This window comes from Equus quagga, chromosome 15 (assembly GCF_021613505.1).
Source record: "Equus quagga isolate Etosha38 chromosome 15, UCLA_HA_Equagga_1.0, whole genome shotgun sequence".
In the NCBI taxonomy this organism is placed as follows: domain Eukaryota; kingdom Metazoa; phylum Chordata; class Mammalia; order Perissodactyla; family Equidae; genus Equus; species Equus quagga.
Window position 1 is genome coordinate 48376187 of NC_060281.1, and position 26108 is coordinate 48402294.

General features: G+C 40.6%; 1 long non-coding RNA gene across 1 annotated transcript in view; it reads right to left on the reverse strand.

The window, feature by feature from the left end:
• Nucleotides 1–969: 969 nt before the first annotated feature.
• LOC124226097 (uncharacterized) overlaps nt 970–26108 on the reverse strand; it is a 26217-nt gene continuing 1078 nt past the window's right edge. Inside the window, exons 2-3 of the long non-coding RNA XR_006885198.1 lie at nt 2775–2908; nt 970–1104 (exon numbers count right to left, since the gene is read on the reverse strand). This is a non-coding gene — a long non-coding RNA (uncharacterized LOC124226097). The remainder of the gene's footprint in view (nt 1105–2774; nt 2909–26108) is intronic.

Sequence of the window (26108 nt, forward strand, 5' to 3'; positions counted from 1 at the left end):
TACCCCTCCTTCAGTGATTCAGTATTTTGTTCTTGCTGTGTTCTTGGAGATTGTGATTAAAACTGACTCGAAAACAAAAATCTACTTCTCCCTGGCAATCTCTCATAAGTCCCTGGCACCCTCAATCAATTGCTTTCTCCTCCCTCTTCTCTCTCCTGGTTCAGAATTCCTGGGAGAGGCCAGACAGGAAGCCATCTGCATCCCAGGGTGAGGGGAAGCAGCCTTGTCTCTCTCCATTGGCCATGATGGATCTGGACCTCGGACCCTAGCCACAATTTCCCTCCACAACAGATATTTCAGTTACCAGAGGCCAGGAACACAGCAGTGATTAGAGGGGGGTTGTGGGCATTTCCCAGATTGGCACAGGCAGGAAAGCCTGCCCTTCTTTGGGGCCAGACTTCCAGGAGAAGAGGGGTCCGAGGACATGCTCCTTGGTGGTTGGTGGAAAGCTGGCGTCTACCAAGAGTTAGGCCCAAATGGGCACTGTGAAGCCCAGGGAGCAAACCAGGTCTTGCACTGACCTACCTAGTTTTTGTGTAGTCGCCCCTGGTTATCCCTTAATCCTTTGTAAAAACTTGCCCAAACAGCCCAGCTCTGTCCTAGCTGTGTACAGATTATGGTGGGAATGGCCTCAGGACCTCACTTGGGTCTGAGTTTTAAAGTAAATAGAGCCCCTGGGGGCCAGCGTGGAGATAAGAACAGTAACTGCAGGGAGTAATTCTAGAGAAAGGTGAGAAGCCCAGCTGCCTAAACTGTATGGAATGTTGACCTCTTGTTTCCCTTCTTGGAGGATCTGGTTTTTAATTTTGTTCAGTGTCATAGTCTGCTCAGGCTGCCATAACAAAATAAAATAGACTGGGTGGTTTAAGCAACAGAAATTTATTCTCTCACGGTTCTGGAGGCTGGCAAGCCCAAGATCAAGTTGCCAGCATGGTCAGGTTGTGGTGAGGGCTCTCTTCCTGGCTTGCAGATGGCCGCCTTCGCCTGTGTCCTCACATGGTGGGGAGAGAGAGAAGAAACAAGCTCCCTGGTGTCTCTTCCCATAAGGGTGCTAATTCCAGCATAAGGATGGCATCTAAACGTAATTGCCTTCAAAGGCCCCACCTACAAATACCATCATATTGAGGATTAGGGCTTCAAGATATGAATTTTGGGGGAGGCAATTCAGTCCATAGCATTCAGGAAGGCAGCAAGTCCATATACTCCCACATACCTTTCACATCCTAACTCATTTTCTATATAAAGAATAAGTTCATGTATATATCTATTAATATTGACCTGCGGAAGGGACTATTAGTAACTCGTCAATTGAGGTTTGGTTCACATACATTTTCACTGAGCAACAAAGTAACTTGTCAGCCAAAGTAAAACTCTAGCATGTGTTTATAGAACAGGCAAGCATTGACTGAGCTGAGGGTCTGCTGTGGAATTTCACTATTGTGAAGTTTGAACATAGTCTTTTATTTGTCTGCACTAAAAACTGTAAAAAAGTAAAGATAAACAAACCAGCAAACAAAATACCTATAACTGATAGCTTCGGCAATGCACAGTTCATAGATCTGCTCATTGCTGTTATTGTTATTATTATTATTACCTCATTGCTATTAACCTTCCTTTAACATTCATTCATTTATTCAACAAATGAGTAACATGCCTCATGAAACTTACATTCTAGGAAAGGAAATAGACCATACACAAGATAAGCAAGTACACTGTAAATGCTAAGCAAAAAAAATGAAGCAGGACAGGAGGACAGGAAGTATGAGGAGTAGGGGTGGGCTATGATGTGCAATTTTGGATAAATTGGCTATGGAAGGCTCATGAAGAAAGTTACAGAGGCAAGACCCAAAGGATGCAAGGGACGGACAGATGGAGTCCTGTAAATGACTATCTGCGGGGAAAGCCTTCCTGACAGAGGAAATTGCCGGCTTGACAGCCTTTGAAGGGTCTGTGAGGCTGCAGCAGGGGGCAGAGGAAATGAACTTGAAAGTAAGGGGGGAGTTAGGCGCTGGAATCTGGATTACATCCATTGTTAAAAATGACTGCGTTTATTTTGAAGATAAAGTCCAGTAGAATTACACATGTAATTAATTGACAAATTATTTCTATTAGAAATTCTTACCTTTGAACCTACCTTCCCTTCAAAATACTAAAAGTCACAATTCACTGTTATCTTTTTCTTTTCCATTAACCTAAAAAATTTTTTTTTTTCATCCTTTTCTCAGAATCTGGCCACCAATGGTAAAGGCAAGGAAGACAATGTTCAAACACCCAATCTCCTTATTTTAGAGTCTAATTTAGATGGAAAGACTTGTGATACAAAGTTCTAATTAGCTTCATTGTAATAGAGTAGGACAAATATATACTCACGAAAACAAGATTCCGCTTGGGTTGATATCACTGTTCTTGTCATAACTAAAAAATATTCGATTTATCGTACACAGATTGCCCAAGGCAGGTGTTAGATTTCAGGATTGTGATAGATTAAGAATAAGCAACACTTACATTTCTAGATACTTTGAGAATAACACAATCCTCCTCCCCCTTCTAGCTCCAGTCAATAAGAGGTCTTTCTCAGATTATAGGTGTTTTAACCAGCTTGAAATATATATCTCATCTAGTTGTGAAAATGTTTACTTGAAAAGCTACAAGTCTAAAATAGTATATGAATGCAAGGTACAGATTGAGATAATACAGGTAAAAATGCTTAGAGAAGAAACAGTGATATTCAAATGTACAGTGGTAAAATGATATTATTCCTTTAAATCGCTTACCTATATTATGTGTCTTTATCATGCACTTGATGTCCTGCTGTATAAATCAGTTCTCCTGGGGGACAATTCCTGCTGGTGGATGACTGGTGGGATTTGCTGCTCCTGGTGATATTCATTTAGTAGACAGATTGTTCCTTATTATAAATGTAAAATTGTGTTTTGACATTAGAATTGTAGTTTACGTTATGAAAAGGAAAACATATCGTTAATAACTAAAACCATCCTAAGTATTTACAGTAGTACCTTGTGGATATTTATGTAATGCTAATAAGGCCATCTTAAAATTTTTAAGGTTTAAAAGCTATTTTTCATTATTTAAAAATTTTAGACTTACCAAAAAGAACAGTACAAAGAATTTCCCAACAGAATGTTCAAACATTAACTTTTGATCACGTTAACTTTACCCTTCTCTCTCTTTATATTTATAATCTTTTCCTGAACTGTGTGAGAGAAAATGCAGACGTGATGTTCTCGCTAACCCTTCAAGGATAAGAATGAATCCAAATACTTAATATCCAAAATATCCAAAAATAAGGATCTTCTCTAACATAATCATATACAATTATCATAATCAGGCAATTAACATTGATGCAATACTGTTGTCTAACATCCAGACCTTATTCATATTTCACCAGTTGTTCCATTAATGTCTTTTATAGCGTTGCATTCAGGGGCACGCCTCTTTACCCTCCTTTGATCTGGAACAGTTTGTTGATCTCTCGTGACATTGGTGTTTTAAAGAGTACAGATCTTGCAGAGTGTCCCTCAGTTTGAGAATGAGCGTATTTATTATAAGGTAGTAAGCAAAAACATACCTTCAAAGAAGTGTAAAAGGTTTCTTAGAGGCCAGACCTCCATGACGTCCCTCATGCCCGTTTGCTGTTTCCTAAATCATTTGTCTTATAAGAGGCTTTCAGACCTGGAATCTTATTTGGAGTCATAAGGAGAAAGGGCTAAGGCATGTGCCTTTAATTGCTGTGATAATTTGATTGCTGGGATCAAATTTCAGTTAGATGGGTTGAAAGTCAGCTTTGTTAGGGGTTGGCCACTCCCCACTGGCCTAACCTTCATGTAGCGATTTTTCAAAGCTCTGCAAACCTTCAACGGATGCTGTCATCAAAAGAAATCCAACTACGAGAGCCAGCACCGTGGCCTAGTGGTTAAGTTTGGCATGCTCTGCTTTGGCGGCCCAGGTTCAGTTCCCTGGTGTGGACCTATACCACTCCTTGGCGGCCGTACTGTGGCAGCAACCCACATACAAAATAGAGGAAGACTGGCACAGATATTAACTCAGGGCGAATCTTCCTCAAGCAAAAAGAGGAAGATTGGCAACAGATGATAGCTCAGGGTGCAACTTCCTCAGCAAAAAAATATATATAAATTAAAAAGAAAAAAACTATGAAAAGAGTTCACTGCCCACCATTCCTTCTCTCATCGCTGGGACTATTCACTTCCTCCGGCCTGCTCGCTGGTGTCGATTGCCTTTCTACCTTCCCTAAAATTAAGACTCTGGTCAGTTGATGATATTGTTTCATTGACTCAGTGTTCCTGCTTGGATTCCTCTTTTCAACTCTCCTTCTTCCCATTGTGGCGATGGAAAATAAAGTGGCATGTTGACCTAAGTAGCAAGAAAAATATACAAACAAGTGGCACGTAGCAGGCAAGTCCTGTATAGATGGTTTCAAATACCTCAGCCCAGTGTAACCCTTGGGTGCTCACCTTCAAGGTCCTTTCAGCTTCAGTCTGCATATTTCATGCAAGAGGAAGATTCTCCCACAGGCCTCTGAGAGTGAGCAGCACCTGGGGCTCAGCATCCCCCATACTCAGCAAAAATAATATAAGAAGAGAACAGAGAGCAGACAGAATCTGCCTGAGTTGCTGGGGGAGCCAGCAGCGCCTTGAGGATCCCAGCATACCTCCTCCTCTCCCTCCTTGTTTCACTGCCAATTTAAATTTAAGAACCGGTGGAGTAACATTACTAGGATGTAAAACACACACGAAATCTATGTGTGAAAATAACCTGGAAGGAAATACACCAAAACGTTGGCTGATAGTTTTGGTTGGCAGGAATTTACAAAAAGAAATAATAATAATAAAAAGAACCACCTAATATTCTGTGTTTTAGAGCTTTGTTTTAATGAGTGACCGTTACTTTTATTATCTAAAAATAATATCTAAAAATATTCAACTGTTGTAGTTCCTTAGAATTACTTAAAATATTAATGAGGTATTTTAAACTGAGAAAAGAAATAAGACTTTGATATGGACCTCTGCTGTGAATAGACTGAAACTCCATTAGTTACACTTCAAAGGATAAATATTAATATTATTCTACCCACTCTGTCAATTCAAGGTATTAATTAACTATTCAGGTTATTTCCCCAAATAATGTTTAGCAGGTACTTATCCTTGGACAAGTAGGTTACTGCAAAAGTAGTAGAGAGTTCTGGTAGCCTTTAAATTCTACTAAACCCATGTTGCTTATTTTTTAAAACACCATATGTTCTAATTATCTGAAAATCCTTTGAACTTTCTTAATTATAATAATATCATCCCACTGCCCCAGGACACATATTAAGGCAGAAGCTTTTCAAGGTTCTTCCTGTAACACCAACGTGTAGTTTCAGCTACAAAGGAAGGAACAAATTTAACTTGAGGAACAAGCTGTATCATGCCAGAGAGAGTTTCACACAGAAGGATGTCTTTATATATCCACACACCAAGTCTATATTTTAATATGACAAGGTCTGAGATATTTCCAGAGAGAAATATAATGATGCTTTCTTGAAAAGCCTATGAGCTAAGTTAAACAGTGGGTCATTTCTTAGCAGCCTCCAATATTTCCCTTTCCTCGACAGTGAGATTGTTCTGCTATATGTCGTCATTCAAAGTTCTTTATGCAACATGCACAAAGGCAAAATGGAAATGGAGTCAGTGAAGACTGACAACCTTCAGCCTGATAGGCTAGAAAGTGCACTCATGCGGATGTTACTGCTGACTTTGCACGTCCTTTGAAGGTCACAACCCAAGGCTCAATTATCGGAGCAGTAATACGGAGGAATACCTGTCCTCTGGACACATTGCGTTGTTAGGGGATTTAAATGAGATAAGTTACATGAAGGCACTATCAAAATATAAAGCAGATATATCTTCCTTAATGTACAATTGGAGATATACTTAATTTTCTGTTTTTTAACGTTCAAAGCATTAAAGTATAGAACATAAATGAAAATAAAATAATATAAAATTGTAAAAACAATGTGCTATGCAATGATATAATCCATGTGTGTTTTCTTTTGAGCATAGAATATGGAGTCCTTTCTGCCAACTCTCTTGTGACTACTATAGAAGCATCGATGGCCTTTAGAGGAAGCTCAGCTGCCTCCCTCACTAGCCTGCACAAATGAAAACTGAAAACTTTTCCTTTCAGAGGAAAGAATTACATGGCATTGTACAAGACATGAGTAAGATTTGTTTTTTGGTTTTTTTTTTTTTTGAGGAAGATTAGCCCCGAGCTAACATCCACCACCACTCCTCTTTTTGCTGAGGAAGATTGGCCCTGAGCTAACATCTGTGCCCATCTTCCTCTCTTTTATGTGTGGGATGCCTGCCACAGCATGTCTTGATGAGTGGTGTGTAGGTCCATGCTCAGGATCCGAACCAGTGAACCCCAGGCCACCGAAGTGGAGCATGCAAACTTAATGCCACTGGGCTGGCCCAAGATTTGTTTTGATGCTTGAAATAAATTACCAAAAAAAAAAAAAGTCAAGCAAACATGAACATACCTAATTTCCTTTTCCGTATTGCTGGTTTTGATTTTATAATATTATGTAAAAGATTTTTGCCTCCATGCTCATGTGGGATATTGGGGTGTTCTGGTATCAGGATAATGCTGGCCTCATAGAATGAGTTGGGAAGGGTTTCCTTCTCTTGTGTTTTCTGGAAAACTTTGTGTAGAATTGGAGTTAGTTCTTCTCTAAGCGTTTGGTAGAATTCCCCAGTGAAGCCCTAATTTCTCTCCTTACCAAGGCCAAAATCCTAGTCTTCCACTGTTTCATCGCAACCAGCCTCTGGCCTGCTCCCAGGGAGGGGCAGCCACACAGCACGGACTTCTTTTTGAGAATGGGGCTGCTCCAGAGCACGGCAAATCGCTCTAGACACCAGAGATCTTAGTGCCCCTCTTCCGGATGGTGAGTAGTTAAACCACAATCTTTCCATTTCCTTCTCCATTCCCTTCCCTTGAACTCTAAATTGGAATTTAGGGAAAACTGAACTTTAATAAAATTTTAGGTTATTAAAATGATTCTAGTTGAACTGAAAAAAAGTGCAGCTTTTTAATAAAATCATGTCTGAAGTACAGTTTTCCAGAAAATTAGCCATGCTCCTTATTTTTATAATTAAAGACTCCAGTCCCTGCTCTGCCCCTTTCTGTGCGATCCTGTGTAAATTACTCGCCTTGCTCAGCCTCAGGGTCCTAATCTTTGAGGAATTTGCCTACTTGTTTGATTTTGGTGTGGACTAAATGAAATTATACAAGATCCTTGGCACCCAGTAAGCCATCAATAATTATTGGCTATTATTGCAACTCCTTAGGCCTCAATTTCTTCAATGGGCAAAAGGAGGGAAGTAGATTAGATTATGTACAAAATCATTTTCAAAATTTCCTCCTGCTGCCTAAAAAGAACCTGCCTCTAATATGTTCCTCTTTAGTGGGACTTACTTGGTAAATGATTAAAATCACTTTTGTCAAGTGTATATATGCTGCAACTTCATTATCAAATTCTAACTACTAATCATATTTCATTTTGAGTTTGATTCTACTGGTTTCAAATTTATGGTCTTTTTCCTTCTATTTTTTATTGAATATGTGAAAAAATATTTGACCTGGGCTACATTTTGTTGTTGTTGTTGAACTTGGTTTATTGTTTTATTGAACTAGGTGCATTTGTCCTAAATAACCTTCTGCCTTGGGCTCTTGGAAAGTAGGTCTGTCAATGCCGTCCGCCATGGTGACCACAATTTATTCAGCAGAGTCATGGCTGCTGATATAATCCAAGTAGGTGATATGGTAGCTACCAGCTGAAAAGCACTTCTTGATCATGAAAAAACACTGTAACTCAGTCTAGTTACCCGTAGATGATCAAGTGTAGACTACAGTTCTAAATCAGGGTTATTTCTACGTAGCATTTTGTGTTACTATATAACTACTAAAAAGTCACTAAAATCTTATGCTGGCAGTTTCAGTATTGTCGGGCTTAGCTAAACTTTTCCCTTAAAAACAAAAAAAGGGGGCTGGCCCGGTAGCGCAGCGATTAAGTTCGCACGTTCCTCTTCGGCAGCCCGGGGTTCGCCGGTTCGGATGCCGGGTGTGGACATGGCACTGCTTGGCACGCCATGCTGTGGTAGGCGTCCCACGTATAAAGTAGAGGAAGATGGGCATGGATGTTAGCTCAGGGCCAGTCTTCCTCAGCGAAAAGAGGAAGATTGGTAGCAGTTAGCTCAGGGCTAATCTTCCTCAAAAAAAAAAAAGGACTCAGGTAGTATCAAAGCAGGTTTTGCCACATGATTTCTTTGAACTAGCAAAACTGATTTTAAGATTAAATGCAGAGTTTTAAAATGGTATAACTTTTTAAATTATGCTGGTTCCAGAATTTTCTTTTCCTGTTTTGTGCTTTTATTTCAGTAAAAGCATGTCATTCCTTTTTTCGTCTCCACCTTCCTGATTATGACTTCAATTGTATATTGTGCAGGTTTTCTAAAGGGTGAGCTGACATACAATCTGCAGTTATACAGAAGCAAGGAGGTAAAGCATTTCGTCTCTGTGATCTTCACATGTGGTTAAAAAAAACTACTCTCCCCTATTTTCATGAGAAAGAATCTAACAGCACGGCCTGTTCTCCTCAATCAGAGGTTATTTTCCAGGTCATCAATCCAACTTCTTAATAGGTAATATTCTTCAAAACTCTTAGCTTGAATAGGATCATCACTGATTGTTATTGTATGTCTGTAGTTTCATTATCTGGTTTTCTCCTCTCCCAACCAAAGCTTTCAAAAAATTTTCTCCTCTGGTCTTGAAAGTAGAAAAAGGGATGTCATCTGGGCTAATATCATCTGAATTCTCATTGTTTAATAATGTATTCAGCAGGATAAATGAGTCCTTTCTGGACCATTTGACAAATAGTAGGGATACATTAAATACATTTTGAGTGAATAAGTATTCATCTTTCAAAGCAAGTTCTATGTCAGCAACCTCTTGAATAGACTTGTATTAATGGAATCACTTTTAAAATAAACTTTTTGTTTTAGAATAATTTGCAGAGATAATACAGAGAGTTTCCATAAACTTTTCACTCAGTTTCCCCTAATGTTAGTATCTCGCATAACGGTGATACATCTGTCAAAACTAAGAAACTGACGTTGGTACATTACTATTAATGAAACTATAGACAGTTTTTGAGATTTCACCAATTTCTTCACTAATGTTCTTTTTCTCTTGCAGGATCCCCTCCAGGATATCACATTACATTGAGTTGTCATGTCTACTTAGTCTCCCTGATCTGTGACAGTTTCTCAGACTCCCCTCATTTTTCATGACCTTGACAGGTCATGAGTCCTTGGGAGGACTGGCTGAGCATTTTGTAGAATGTCCCTCAGTTGGAGTTTGCCTGATGCACAGAGGTGAAGTCCCATTCCTATTGCCTCCTATCCAGGGATTCAGGATATCAACACGACCTATTGCTAACCTCAGTCCTTTGGTTAAGATAATGTATACCAGGTTAATGTAGTTGTTTCTAATTTAAAAAATAAACCTATCAGTGCAGTCTACAGACGTGGCAAAGTTACACATTTGCAAACAAGAGCTTGACATATACATAGAAAATACTAAATTTTAATTACAACAATTGCATAAAACATTCAAACAATGACTATATATTTATCCCAGTGTATTTCCTTTTCTCCTTTAAATAAATTACTAAACTTATTACTTATTTAAAAATATCTGTGTAGTGACTGCATGGGAATGTATATTAAGATTATTTCGGCATTTTCTTTGCCATGTTAAGTACAAAAGTTCTAAAAAGTAAAAACATTCTAAAAGTTCTAAAGTAAAAAAGTTCATGCAAATAAAAATATTAACTCATCTTTATAATAATGTTGAAGAAACATATCAACAATCCCAAAACTATAGCAAGGAACTTCAGTTGTAATCATTTGGCACAAATATTTTTGATTTTGCACCACAGACTGTATGACATACAATGTGAAATGACGTCCACGTATAGCAATGGAATACTGAAAATTTGGCCCAGTGTACTAATTTAATTTTCTGATTCAGTTTGTTTAAATTTGTCATCTTAGTGAAATACATCCTTAAACGTTTAAACATTTTGTCTTAAGCCTCCATTTTCCCCAGTAGCCAATATCCTCAATTTTGTAGGCAGTCAAGTAGGATATTTAAAAGTGACCCTTGCAGTTTTTTTGAAATAATTTCAGAAATGCAGAAAGTTGCAAGAATAGTACCAAGAGCTCCTTATACAGGAATTGTTTTGTATCTCCTTCATCCAAATTCCCCAATTGTTAACGTTTCACCACCACTTGCTTTATTCTTCTGTGTGTGTGTAATATTTTTCCATACTATTTGAGAGTAGATTGCAGACATGATTCTGCCTTATTCTTAAACACTTCAGTGTGTATTTCCTAAGAACAAGGAAATTCTCTTAAATAAGCACAGTGCAACTTATTAAAATCAGGAAATGAACACTGATAAATACTATTATCTAATCAACAGACTTTATTCAAACTTTGCCAGTTGTCCCAATAACGCCATTTATAGCAAAAATAAGATAAAATAGAGGAAGAAAAGAATTCGCTCCAGGGTCTGCTCTGGGATCACGCATGGCCAAATCTCTTTAGTCTCCTTTAATCTGGAATAGTTCCTCAGTGTCTCTTTGTTTTTTATGACCTTGAGATATACATATACATATATTTTTAAAGACTGGCACCTGAGCTAACTGTTGCCAATCTTTTTTTCTTTTCCTAAGCCCCGCAGTACATAGTTGTATGTTCTAGTTGCAGGTTGTGCTATGTGGGATGCCACCTCAGCCTGGCCTGACGAGTGCTGCCATGTCCGCGCCGAGGATCCAAACAGGTGAAACCCTGGGCCCCTGAAGCAGAGTGTGTGAACTTAACCACTCGGCCATGGGGCCGGCCCCAATGACCTTGATATTTTTGACAAGTACAGGCTAGTTATTTTGTAGAATGTCTCTCAATTGAGTGCATCTGATGTTTCCTCAGATTAGATTGAGGTTATGCTTTTTTTTGGCAGGAATACCACTCTAATGCCCTCAATGTATTACATCAGGAGGCAAGATGTCGGTTTGTTTCATTATGGGTGAAGTTAACATGGCTCACTTGGTTAAGGTGGTGTCTACCCAGTTTCCCTCTGTAAAGCTACTATTTCCCCCTTTGTGATCAAAAAGCACCATGTGGGAAGATATTATGAGATTCTATAGATATCTCATTCCTCACCAAACTCTCACCCAATGTGTTTAGCATCCGTTAATGATTCTTGCCCAAGTCAATCATCACTATGATGTTTGTCAAATGGTGATTTTTCTCATTCCATCGTTCTTTCCTCATTTATTTGTTGGTATTCTACTATAGGGAAGAGCTTTTCTTTCTCATTCATTCACTTGGTTATTTGTTCATTTACTTACTTACAACAGTATAGACTTGTGGATTCCTATTTTATTCAATGGCTCATAATTCGTTACTATTGTTACCTATTTTGACGTTAGAATTGAACCAGATTTGGCCAGTGAGAACCCTTCAAGCTGTTTCCTGTGTCCCTTTAGACATGGCCTCATCCTTTTTTGAGCAAACACTTCTTTCTGATGCAAGATGTTTCAGGCTCGTCTTTTGTTTTCTCTTTTCCCACCCTGGAATCAGCTACTTCTCCAGAGAGGCCTTGTTCCTTTTAGTGGAGAATAATGTCTAGAAATTAATATTTGGGCACTAAGTATGTTCGTTGCCACTGGGGTGTCATTGCTTCTAGACCCTTTCCGCAGACAAAGCTAGGATATTTGTGTATGTGTGTGTGTGTGTGTGTGTGTTGCAGGTTGAGTTCTCTGAGAATCAAACCCTGAGACAGACATTAGTGAGCAGAAAGTTTGCTAGGGAACCACTCCAAGGATGAACTCCTGTGGAACGCAAGGAAAGGAAGCAGGATTGGGCAGAGGGAGAAGATGGGCTCTGACGTGGTGTTTACAAAGACCTCAGCTGACCCCACGGGACCTCTGATGTTGGATGGTCCTTCAGAGTTGTTCTGAGTTGGTCTGAGAGTTTTAGACCTTTATACCCCTGTATTGATTATTTGTTGATCACGGTCTGCCTAGAGAAGGGGTCCTGAAGTTGGGCAAAGTGTCTCTGTTCAGCCGAGGCAATTCCACAGTGGGCTAACAGCTGAGAGCTGTCAGTCAGCAATGTTCCCAGCATTTTGGGCAATAAATCCTCCAGTCCTGAAAAGAGTCTGGGCAACATGGAGTATTCATGACAAATCCTCACACATGCTTATCTCTGTCTGTACATCTATCTGTCATCCACCCACCCATCCATCCACCCATCCACTCATCCAATCCATCCACATGTCTATCTACCTACCTAACTTAAAAACTAGGAGTTTATGGTGATAATTCCAATTCCACTTCAACACCACGAGATTCATTCTGTAATTTCTCCTTTCCATGTTCGCAACTCCCGTTTCTGATAGTGAGAAACCTGGCACCCACTGTCAGTCTAGGCTCAATCCTAGAATTCATTGAAAGTAGTTCCAGAATTACTCAGCAATTCCACTGCAGAAACAAACCTACTAATTAGAGTTCAATACTTGTGAAGAGTTTGTGAGATAATAGAAATCATATATTAGTCTCACCCCCTAGTTCCCGGCACAGAGCTCCTAAAACCCTTATAATTCCTCTTATAATTGATAAGAGCACTAGGAGCATCTTTTGTTCTATTGAGGCAACTCTGGGTGGACTCTTGGATAGCTCCTGGATGGGTGCTGGCCACCAGAAAAACCAAGGCACGATTAGAAGCTTGGAATTTTCAGCCCCCATCCCCCCATCTTTCCTTCTCCAGAGAGAGGAGAGGGACTGAAAACGGAGTTAATAATTGAGCATGCCTATGTGAGGAAGCCTCCACAAAATCCCAATAGTATAGGGTTCAGAGAGCTTCCAGGTGGTGAACGTCTCCACCCTGGGGGGGTGATGCACCCCAGCTCCAGAGGGACAGCAGCTCCTGCACTCAGGACCCTCCCAGACCTCACCCATAGATCTCTTCATCCGGCTGTTCATCTGTGTCCTTTAATAAACTGGTAAACATGAGGAAATGTTTCCCTGAGTTCCGTGAACGGCTCTAGTAAATTAATCCGAACTAAGGAGGGGGTCGTGGGAACCTCTGATTTGTAGCCAAAAGGGACAGAAATTGTGGGTAACCTGGGGACCTACTACTTGCCATTGGCATCTGAAGTGGGGTGGGAGCAGTCTTGTGGGACTGAGCCCTTGACCTGTGGGATCTGATGCTGTCTCCAGGCAGATAGTGTCAGAATTGAGTTAAATTGTAGGACACGCAGCTGGTGTCACAGAGAATTGCTTGCTGTGGGAGAAAAACCTCCCCATGTTTGGTGACCAGAAGTGTCAGAAGTGAAGTGTTCTGTGTGAGGAATAAAGGAGACTCACGGGGAAGAAACAGTAGGAAAGAGCTGGGCTTTTCCCTACATAGGAAGGAGAAGTCTGAGTTCTTCCCTTTTCATTTCTTTTTGTCTTTGGTCTGAGAGTGTATAATTAAAATACTGTGTTCAAAATTTGCTTGGGTTGGCTCTCCCCTTCTTCCAGCAAATGGTTGGCTATTCATCTGAAATGTAGTCAGGTTCACTTGTTTCTGGTGCTTTCCTTGTTAGGGCTTTCCTCCATTTGTATTGATGTTATTGTTATTATTATTTGGGGATATGTAAAACATTTACATGAGTCAAATATCAAAACTGTATAAAAAGATATACTCAAAAAAGTGGTACTGCCCCCTCATCCCTTCCATCCTATTCTCGTAGGTAACCAGTATTATGCATTCTTGGTCTAGGTTTCTTGTCTTTATTTTTGCAAAAATAAGCAGATTCTTATATATATTTCTATTTTTCTTCTTTCTTACATAAAAAGTAGCTTTCTATAGCACATCATTTTACACTTTGCTTTTTTCACTAAATGTATCCTGGAAATCGCTCTTTATCAGCTCATAAAGATCTTCATCCTTTATTACAGCTGCATAGTTCTCCATTGTGTGCATAAACCATGGTTCATTTCACCACTCTCCTGTTTGGGCATTAGGATGTCTCCAGTGTTTTGCAATTACAAACAACACTGCAGTGAATAACTTGTGCATATGTGCTCTCATAGTATGGGAGCCTCCCGAGGTTTTAAAATAATATCTTTTCTGTTTCCTCTGTTTTCTTTATTCTCTTATTAGGTTATTATCCATTAATGCTACGCTGGATGACAGTATCAAATGGCAATGCATTGTCCTGGAACTTCTGTTTCCAGTAGACAATTCTCTGGGGAAAATTGGACTTTAGTAGATTACTTAGCCACCAATCATACACTGATAAAACTGTAGCATATTAATGACAATATTTGTTTTTATTATATTGTATTTATTATATTGCTATTGTTTAAAAAATGTTTATATACTTATTATTAAAAATGTGCTTATTGTTGCACCATGGAGAGTCATTTTAGTTTTGACGATTGCAAGTGTGACCTGGAGCAAATCACTTAACTTCTCTGTGCCTCAGTTTCGTCACCTACACAATGGACATAATTGTGCATCTTTACTAGACTATTAGGCATCTCAAACTTAACACATCCAAAACCAAATTCCTGATGCCCACCTAGCCTGACACCTTGCTAAAGCTGCTCCTTCCTCAGTTTCCCCTCCTCAGTGAATGGCAACTTCGTCAATTGCTCAGGCTAACAGCCTGGAATCATCATTGATCCCTCTCTTTTCACACCTCCCACATCTAGTCCATCCACAAATCCTGGGCTGTTGCAATCATCTCCTAACTGCCCTTCCTGCTTCTGTTTTTGCCACTCTACAGTGTATCCTCCACAAACAGCCACAATCATGCTTTTAAAAACTAATCTTTTAATGTCATCCTCTAATGGCTTCCTATCTCAGAGTAAAAGCCAATCTGGCAATGGCCTACCTGAGCTGGTCCCTGCATTCTCTGATCCTTGTCCTACCCCTCTTCCTCATTGCTCATTGCCCTCCAGCCACACTGGCCTCCTTGTTGTTCATGAACTCAACTTGCTTGTGCCTCAGGGCCTTTCCACCTGCTGCTCCGTCTACTTAGAAAGCTCTGTCCCCAGGTATTCCCATGGCTCACTTCCTCATCTCCTTCAGCTCTGAAATCAAATCCCTCCTTGACGCCCCTGTTTAAAACAGCAAGCCCCAAGCCCAGCATTCCATACCCCGTTTCCTATTCATTATTCTCCATAGCATTTCTTACCATCAGGCACATTATATAATTCGCTTGTTTATGTTTTGTTGCCTGTCTCCTTTCTCCTCTCCCTGTCCTCCCCAGGGCCCCTCCAGGTAGAACATAAGCTCCATGGGGCAAGTACTTTTGTTTTGCTCACAGCTGTATCCTCAGCTGCTGGAAAAGTGCTTGGCACATGGGAGATGCTCAGTAACTGTGTGTGTATGGAGGCCTCCAAGATCACCCCAGGGGTTGGTGATTCGCTAAGAGGACTGGCAGAACGCGGCACAGGGTTGAGCTCACAGCAAAGGAGAAAGGCACAAGGGGCAAAGTCCAGGGAAACCAGGAACAAGCTCAATGTCATCTACCAGGAAATTTCATTAGTGACTGGGTGCTCAGGGTTTTTATTGCAGGTTGATCACATAGGCACCGTCCGCCTGGCAGGTACCGAAGTTCCAGACTCCCCGAAGCAAAGCCAGTGTTCTGCATGTACCATGTTGTTTACAGAAACCGTTCAGACACAGCGAATCATTCTTATCAGTTCTGGAAATGGTGGGAACCTTCCCCAAATCCACATTCCCAGATGCCAGCCAAGGGCCAACCTTTCTAAAGATGGCGGTCTCAGGCTCTGCACTGAGTCTTTTCTGCACGGCCTGTTAAAATAGTTTGTCACTTTTTAATTGACAAAAATGAAGCACTTCAGAGCTCAAGAGCAAGATAGGGTCAATCAAAGAAAACAAAGTTTCCTTTTTTTTTGCACGTTGGAATCTGCTGTGTAAATTTTGGCCTTATTTACACACATCAACACAGTCTGCATATTTTTAACATAGCCTGGCATGGGAAGAAGATGTGGTTCAAAGCTCACACTTTGCTTGGATTCTATGCATTTTTGGGATCTGTTTCTAAAGGGAATGTGGAGAAAGAAAACCTAGATGAAGCGAGTGTCTTTGAGAGGGTGTCTGTGACAGCCTTTAGTATAATATCTTTATGTTTTCTTTGGTTTTTCCTTTTAAGTATTCAGTGTTCAGCAAATTACCTGGCATATACAAAGAGCTACATAAATATTTGTACAGTGCATAAGTGATGCTGCTATAAATGTTAAAAGTGGTTCTATTTTATAGGCTTGTGAGTAAAATTTAACTTATATTAAAAATTAATATGACTTGGGGGCTGGCCCGGTGGCACAGCGGTTAAGGTCGCACATTCTGCTTCTCGGCAGTCGGGGGTTCGCCGGTTCTGATCCCGGGTGTGGACATGGCACCGCTTGGCAAAAGCCATGTTGTGGTAGGCATCCCATGTATAAAGTAGAGGAAGATGGGCTTGGATGTTAGCTCAGGGCCAGTCTTCCTCAGCAAAAAGAGGAAGATTGGCAGTAGTTAGCTCAGGGCTAATCTTCCTCAAAGAAAAAAAAAATTAATATGACTTGTGGCAGATGCTGAATACAAGTTGAAGATTGGTATGATAGCTACTGTGATAAAACAGGTTAAACTGTTTTTATTGACTCTTATTTAGGTATGCTGAAATTGTAAATAAATAGTTGGCCTGTACTGCTTTTATTTGCTTAAGCTAAAAGGAGGGGGCAATATATGTGCACACATGGACACACACGCACACACACACTCACCTAAAAACCATCTGGAATTGTGTAGTGTTGGGGGAGGAGAATCCCTAGTTGTTGGAATCTAGACTACTTAGGGTAGCCTTCATGAATGTGAGAATTTCATAATATTGAGACCACTGGGAAACTTCTCAGCAGAGAATCTTCTAGAAAACTTATGCCAAATCCTTTTCCAAGTTGTAAGACCAGTAGAAGTGAGGCTGGTCTACTGGGGTGTGAAATGAGACAGGTAGAGATTTAAGAAAAGGTTTAAAATCTTGATTTGAATATGATATCTTTGGTTTTAGAACTTTTGCCCACTAAAGCTTCTTTCTTATAAATATCATATGTTTTGCATGATAGCTATTTCTATAGCATTATTTAAGTGGAGTATGGTAATTTTCTTTTAACTTCTGATGAAAATTAGCCTGGCTTATATATATATATACACACATATACATACATGTACATACACACATATGTGTGTGTGTGTGTCTTTTAACCTCCCATCACTGGTTAAGTGTTTACTTACTATTACCTTGTTGTAACAGTTCTGCGTTTCTGCGTAGAGCGACTATTCCTCTAATATATTATTGTGGAAGTTCTTCTAGGCAAATATTGATTTGACAAGTAAAGGAAACTTGGAAAGCATATTTCTAGACATAGGATTTGAAAAGAAAACGTTAAACCATTTTTCTAGGCTATGGCACAATTAGACACTCCTAGGGTTTTAGCGCTGAGTCAGCTAAGAGACCCAGCCATAATTTCTCATTGTACAGACTGGGAAAGGAGGCCCAGAGATTTCAAGATGCTTGCCTGAGATCACACAACAAATTTGGGGCGAGCAGCAGAACCCATGGCTCCCACTCCTAGAATTCTCTCCAGGACATCCTCCTGTTTGCTTCCGTCTCCACGAGAAGGAATGCATGCGTTGATTACCTGCTATGTTTTCAGTAGAAGAGGAGGTTCTGAAGTAATGCAGCTTTAATCCGAAAGTGATATTATGCCTCTTAAACTGAAGTGGGTCAAAATTTCCTTCTGATGACATTGTCAGGTTGTACTCAAGAGGAAGGAGCTGGGAAATCATACCCTCACTGGACTTGTCATGGAAACTGTACTCTGCAAATGTCCACCAAAACTCTGAAAACGTTGATGCTAACTCTGCGTTTTAGCAGAAGAATCCTGGTGCTTTCGAGGTGTGTCTTTTTCTCAAACAAATACCACTTTGTAACAGACTTCCTTCCTTTGGTCAGCAGACTATCCGGAGTTAACTAAAGCTGGTGAGCCTAATGTATACAGCTGGTCCATGCTGCTCGAATTTAGGGCAGCAAGATGAATTTAGCTGCAAATGCTATATTAAAACCTAAAGAGTATTTTTGCTGCGTAGCAATATATTCTCAAAAAACTGGTGGGTTGCTTGTGCCTGGGGATTCTCAGTGACAGATGACTCCCTAAATAGGGAGAACCTGGTGGCCCTCTGGGTCAGACTGAGGCGATAGAGCAGTCACCCAGGCTGAGCTGCTCCGAGGCACCTGCCAAGACCTGTTGCAGGAGTGCTGCATGATCCCTGAGATGTGCCTGCAGGCTCTGAGGACATGCTCAGTGAGCCCTGCAGAGTGGTGAGAAACAGAATCCTTCTTCCACTCTTGTTTGCAATCCAATGGGAGGTGGCATTCAAGTTTGCTTGTGTTTCACTTGTAACTGGTGAGCACAAGCCGCCTTGCTGAGTATAACCTTAGCAGCTTAGCAGAAAATGAACCTACTCCTGGCTCCATCTCCAAAATGAGAAAATTTGTCTTTAGTGACACAGGCACAGTCTAAGTGGTTCATAAATAAACCCCTGGTTTCGTGTTAGGATCACTCCCATCCATCCTCCTACCCTCGTCAAATCAGGCTAGTACTTTCCAAGCAATAATTGTCATAACACAAGACTTCATTAACTTCATGTTCATTTAGGAGCAGTAGTAAGACAGAAATCAGCATGGAGAGTTTTGCTTCTTCAGGTAGACTGAGACCTAATCAACTTGCAGGCCACAAGAAGAGTGTGCTCTTATTGGATTTCTTTACCAGGACCCAAAGGAGTCAACAAAATTCTTTCTATCATTGTTGCTGCCACCCATAACCAGCGATTCCCAATTTACTTAGGGAAATTAATTTTTATGGATCCTGAAATGAGCAGTGGCTGAAATAAGGGGGAAAGCTTCTTGTCAGCTATTATCATATCAATCACTATTTTGCATTTGCCAGCAATAAAATTCAGTCCTGGTTGGAGACTGTGACATGCGCCATCTGGTATGGCAATTCACAAGACCTCTAGCTGGGACACTCCCAGCATCCACTGGTTGAAATATGATCACCATGTGATCAGATCCTTTGTCCCATGCTCCAGAGACCCAGGGCCTGAATGTCTGAAAGATGCCATCCCCTAGGTAACACATTCACTATGTGCTTTCTCAGACATCTGGCAGAACATCTGTGAGGGTGGAGGCCAGAGAGATGACCATCTACTCTGTTATTTTCCATTTACAATACCGAAAATAAAAATAGAAATGACCACACAGTATGTTTCTGTGATCTGAATACTTGTACCACAACAAGTTTTGACTGACGATACTATCTGGCATTTTATGCCTGCCAAAGAAAGATATTCTTCCACTCTTCCCACCACTGTAATGGAAAATATTCTCATGGTGAATAAAATAAATGGAAAAAATTCATCCTTATGTATCACATGTTAGCTTGAAGTCAATTTAAGATATCATCTAAAACTCACCTTGGAATGCTTCTCCCTTATTAGCTATCATTGAACTAGCTAACTATAACAAAATATCTGCTTCAGAAATTTCTCAGTGATAAGATTTTAAATGCTTATTGAAAAATCTTTATACTTTCTCTACACGCTAAATTTTAGTCAAGTCTACTTTAGGATAAAGCCATAAATTTCAGCAATATGTTGGACTAAAAGAGGAAGCAATTCAGTTTTAAGACAACAGTTCTAGTCTCCTAATTTAGAACAATATTTTTAAAAGGAAAGACATTCTGTGCTTTTAGATGTTTTATTATTTGTTCTTACAAAAGTCATGGTTTCATCTTTTTGGTAAGTTTCATTATACAAATACAACAAGAATAATAATCCGGCTTCCTGTGTAACTAATATAACATGGATTTGATATTTTTCCTTTGGACATTTCATTTTGGCATAAATACATAACAATATATCTAGTGATCTAAGAAAAGCTAAAATGTTATATTTTCAATTGACATAAAAATTTCCTTGCTTGATCTAATCCACGTTGGTACCTACTTTTATGTGTCAGCCATATTGATATTATCTTAAAGATCTCTGACCATTAGAGAAAACTAAGTTAAGAAACTTCTTGGAATATGCTTGGGACATGTTATGGACTGAATATGTCCCCCCCAAATTCATATCTTAAAGATCTTAACCCCCAATGTGATGGGGCCTTTGGGAAGTATTTAGGTCATGAGGGTGGAGCCCGCATGGATGAAATTAATGCCCTTATAAAAGACATCCCGGAGACTTCCCTTGTTTCTTCTGCCGTGTGAGGATGCAGGAAAAGATGTCTATGAACAAGGATGTGAGCCCTCATCAGACACTGAATCTGCCAGCATCTTGATCTTGGACTTCTCAGCCTCCAGAACTGTGAGAAATAAATTTCTGTTGTTTATAATCCACTTAGTCTGTGGTATTTTTGTTATAGCAGCCTGAACGAACTAGGACAGTGGAGCAACATCAAAACTCAACTCTTACCTCTAGTGATACTTAACAAGTCTCAACCAAAGCTATGGCTCTGACCGTTTTTTATACTTCAAGACCTTTAACCTACTAGACTTCAAAGGCTCTTGGTCTTTTGGACTTTCAGTCTTACCTTTGAAGCAGGATTGACCTGCAGCTGTACTGCCTACCAGCTTTAATCTTTTGCAGGCTGACTTCACAGTTGTGCCTTAGATCGGATATTGTTGTTGAACTGGGCTTAAAAATTAGTATTGATTGTGCCTTCATTTGGTCCAAGTATTTTGATTTGAAAGTAACCCCTCTTGAATGTTCTGAGCAATTTAAAAGAATCCAATCAAATATTTATGGGAAATAGGAGCGCATTACTGCTTCCAAAGAATTGTGTGCTGTATGCCTTTTATTCTTTTCTTATAATTATAAAGAAAGGCTGAATAATTATATTCAACAAGCCAGTAATGCAGACACCATGGTCTACTTTCTTTTGATTATCTGTAAGATAAAAGTCATTTTAACAACAGTTAAAATGGTGCTCAAGATGAATTTGGGGAGGTGAGTCCCCTTATTTTCATGTATTTTTAAGAGAACTTGTCAGTGAGGGTTACTACCATGAGCTTTTGGGTCATTGCTGATCTTGATAAAATTTGAACAGCTGCTACAGGCCCCTGGTCTTCATCCCAAGATCTTGTAATGTGTTCACAATTCAGAATTGAAAACTTTTCTCAAAGCAATTCTATTTTCAATGATTTTTTAAAAGATTTTAATTATGCATGCAAATAATTTGATATTTTTAATGCCTTGTATGTCTTTCTTTCCAAATGTTATTGCTCATGACAGACACAGAAGAGTTTAACAGATCAAAAAGAAAGTAAAAGAATTGAGGTGTGGCAAGGTATACCAACCTTTGGGTGTTGACAAGCATAACCAAGAAGTCTTATCCATTCTGATCTAAAGCTAGAGTGTTAACTCAGAGAGTCGAGCAAGTTTTAATAAAGATACCATTTGATGAAGCCCTTGAATCTCTCCCTACCTGAATGGGGCAGATATTTTCATGGGGACAGTTTCCATGTGCCCATGCCACTATCCCTCAGGGATAGTTAGGGATTTCAACATCCTCTTTGGTTTTCATGCTGTCAGTCAAGACAGAGGATCATAAAAAGATATACAGATGACTGGTGGACAACACTAGCTCCCCCTCTTTGGAACTTGTCAAGGAAAAAGAGGGAGACAAGCTCTCATCCAAGAACCTGCCAGGCATTGCTCTGCTTTCAGAGGAACTGGCCCAAGTGCTGTTTAGTGTAGGTGAACGGACCTCAGGTTTTGTATGGGAAATGCTCTCTCTTCCCTGCTATGCCTTTGCCAAGGCAAATGGTGGAAGGTATTCCAGGGCACTGGAGGAAATCGAACACTAAACAGAAACAATGACTATTGCTTTGCCATCCTATGGTTTGAATGATGCCCCCCCCCCCAGAATACATTGAAGTCCCAACCCCCAAAACCTGTGGATGCAACCTTATTTGGAAAAGGGGTCTTTGCAGATGTAATCAGGTTGAGCTGATACTGCATTGGGTGGGCCCTAATCCGATTGACCAGTGTCCTTAAGAGAAGAGAAAACAGAGACAGAGACACACAGGGGAGAACGTTGTGTGACGACGGAGACAGAGATTGGAGTGATGCACCTATAAACCAAGACATGCCAAGGATTGCCAGCAACCACCAGAAGGAGGGAGAGAAGCATGAAACAGATCCTCTCTCAGAGCCTCTGGTAGGTACCAGCTCTACCAACACCTTGATTTCAGACTTCTAGCTTCCAGAATTGTAAGAGAAGACATTTCCGTTGTTATAAGCCACCTAGTCTCTGGTGTTTTGTTACAGCAGGCGCAGGAAATGAATACACCCTGCCATACAGCAAGGGAGTAACCATGTTCGGCTTCTGGCTTCTCTCTCACAGAACAGCAGCTGGAACACAGGGAGTGGCAGTGTCCCTTTGCTGCTTAAAGATTGCGGAGTGGGGCTTGGCCTCCAAAGTCCGTGTGGGTGTGACTCGCCACCACCGTAGGAGTGCTGCCTTTCGTTGCGTGCTCGCTACATGCCGGGCTCTGTCTGAAGGGCTTTATGTGTTACTGAAAATAACAACCCCGAGAGGCTGCCCAGATCTCACAGAAGAGGGAACCGGGGCTGAGATGCAGTGACTGGCCTGGGTCACAGAGCTCGCAGATGGAGAAGCTGGCATAGGGACTCCAACCCCGCACCTCCAAAGAAGACGGCCATCTTCTTAGCAATCACACAGGAGTATCTGATGGCTTGTCACATACGGGCACAAGGAGGTGGTTTCTGAGGGGAGCAGGTGGCATTTTCTTTGTGTGTCTGGAATTTAACCCGGTGACCCAGAAGATATGTTTGCGTTGATTCCATTTTTTAGGCAATTGCAGAGAAAATGGGAAAGGAACAAAGGAAACTAGTTGTTGAATTGGGAAAAAGAATAAAGAGGACTCAAAGAGCAGTGGTGATATTTTTACATTTCTTTCTTTTGGTGACATTTTAAATGACATATTAAATTTTCTGTGAAACATGAATGATTTAGCTGTAGCACTTAAAACTAATGAGCCAAGAGGCTATCTAGTCAGTGAATGCGTGTAGGACAAATAAGTCTAAAATCACATGGGACATTTTAAGAGGCTCTGCTTTTGCTGCAGTGAGATGGTCTTGCTCCTCTCCCGAAGCCCCTAGTCTGTCCCGAAAGAGCAATCAACTTGACCCGTGCTAAAAGGTATGCTTTTGACTTGTAGGATGGCCAAATGAAGGCAAGAAGTAAAAGCCATATATATATAGATATAAAAGATTGTGCATCTATGTGCTTGTATAAAAAGCATTCAGCCTTACACAGTGAGAACCGGTAGATTTTACCTGTGAGCTGCCATGCATATGCAGGTGGTGCCCCCTGCACATCTAATTAATCATGCACTTGTGCCTCGTGCACAAGTATAGATGTGCCTTTGCTTGTATCTGAACTGTCCATAATTCAAACGAAGCTGTAAGATACACTGAAGCTCAGAATGTGAGGAAGCCTTGAGCTCCCCTGAGTAGCACAACTTTGGCCTCACCGCAGTCCCAGGCTGAACACATTCTGTGGAAGGAGTTAAGTGGTTTGTTAGCGGTCATTTTGAGTATCATCTGGAGTAGTCACGTGGCAGAGTCTTCGGGCTCTTCCCCCCAAATCTACTTCCTCTTCTTCCTGGGTATACTGCTGGACTACATTTCCCAGCCTTCCTTGCAGTTAGCTGGGGCTATGGAACTGAGTTCTAGCCATGGAGTGTGAGTGGAAGCGATATGTGCCATTCTGGGCCACAGTTTTTAAGAATTAGGTGTTCCCATCCATCTTCTTTCCTTTTTTCTAGATAGGTCTAGTCTAAGAAGAGGCCCTAGAGGATGGTGGACCAAAACACGGTGGGAGTCTGTGTCCCTGAGTCACCAGGTAGAGAACCACCCACCAACCAGGAGCATCCACCTCAGGCAGTTAAGTGGGCAGTGAGTGGGGAGCATACTTCCCTTGTGTTAAGCTGCTGAGATTTGGGAACTATTTAAAATTTGTTTTGATTATAATCTAGCTACTCAAAGTGTAGTCCATGAACTGATTCATGAATAATTTATTACTGGTCGACAAGAAGAGAAGTAGAGAAATTTGAGAGTAAGCATTAAGAAGCTTGTACAACAATTTGGCGCTGCTATTACATCTAAGAGTGTGATTAGTGGATTCCTCTCATTGAACAGAGTGTAACCAGTCTGAGTACTGACGAAATCCCATGGTGAGTTGCATATGGCACAACCACGTATTAGTCATGGGTGATGAGTGGGATCACAAATTGTTTCTCACATGTTGGAAATAGAAAAGGAAAAACTGTTCGCCACAACTGTGTGAGAAGCACTAGTCTAGCACACCACCATGAGGACAAGCCACCAACTGAAACTCTGGCAGGCCACCCTGACTTTCTGCCTGGCTGACTGCATTAGCTATCTGTTGTTAGAAAGCCTGCGGATGCTACCTCTCAAATATTTATTGAATGTATATTCTCCCCATGCCCACTGCCCTAGGCTTAGCTTAGGCCTCAGCCTCTTTCACACGGACTATTGCTGGTTGCCCCTCTGCTCCTTCCCCTTCTAATCCAGCCTCCCCGACGGTCACCAGACCGATCTGTCTGAATGAAAATCTGACCAGAGCACGCCCTACCTGAAAACCTCCCACAGCTTCCATTGCTTCTAGAATAACTTTGATCTAAGATCAGATATTAACTAAAATTTCAGCCTTTTCTCCTGCTGCTTTCTCCTTTGCCAACTCTACTCCAGCGATAGTTGAGATTTCACAGGGCCATGCTGAATCACGTCTCTGTGCTCTCGAGCACATGCTTGTCTCTGCCTAGAATCTCTTCCTTCCTTCCCTCTAAAACCCAACGGAAAAAAATTCTCATTCTTTAAAACCAGCTGAAGTACCCAGAGATCTTCTCTGAGTAATTTCTCCCAAGTAGAATTAAGCAATCTTTTCTCTGTATGCTCTCATATCTCATATATCTTTCCATTATTTCCCTTGTCATTTAGTACTTATTTTAACTTCTCTTTATCTCACTCTACTAAGCTTTATAACTATGGTGCTGGGCACGGGGTCTGGCCCACATAAGACAATCTGTAAATCTTGAATGAATGAGTGAATGAATGTTATAATAAGTAACTTGACTCCTTGACTTTGCCCTTTGTCCTCACTCTTGCTACTTAAAAACCTTTGCAGCCTGTCTGAGATAAACTTTCTTTCAATTTGTAATGTAAATGCAACAACAAAGATGGTTTTTTTTTTTTAAGTACGCTTTTCTTGATGAAGAAGATTGGCCCTGAGCTAACATCTGTTGCCAATCTTCCTCCTTTTTTTTCCTCCCCAAAGCCCCAGTATATAGTTGTATATCCCAGTTGTAGGTCATTCTAGTTCTTCTATGTGGGATGCTGCCACAGCATGGCTTGATGAGCAGTGCTGGGTCCATGCCCAGGATCCAAACCAGTGAACCCCAGGCTGCCGAAGTGGAGCTCGAGAACTCAACCACTCCACCACAGGGCCGGCCCCAGAGTATGTTGACATAAGAGATGAAAAGATAAGAGTAGCTGGAATCAGTTCTCCATGCCACTTTTGTTCACATCTTCATGCTTTGGATTTATGAACACATTAAGTAAGGTTTTAAGGTCTTTTAAAGATCTCTGTTAGCAAACACTCCTATTACTACTAGAGAATTTTAAAAAAAATATGGCCTTTCCCTGAAAAACGTCTGCATGTAGGAAGAAATGAAGGGGGCATCCACCAGCTAGGAGCCAGGTCACAACTTCATCTGAATTTTTTTTTTAACTTCTTTTAAATTTTTATTTATTTTTATTATTTATTTATTTATTTATTTATTTATTTATTTATTTATTTATTTA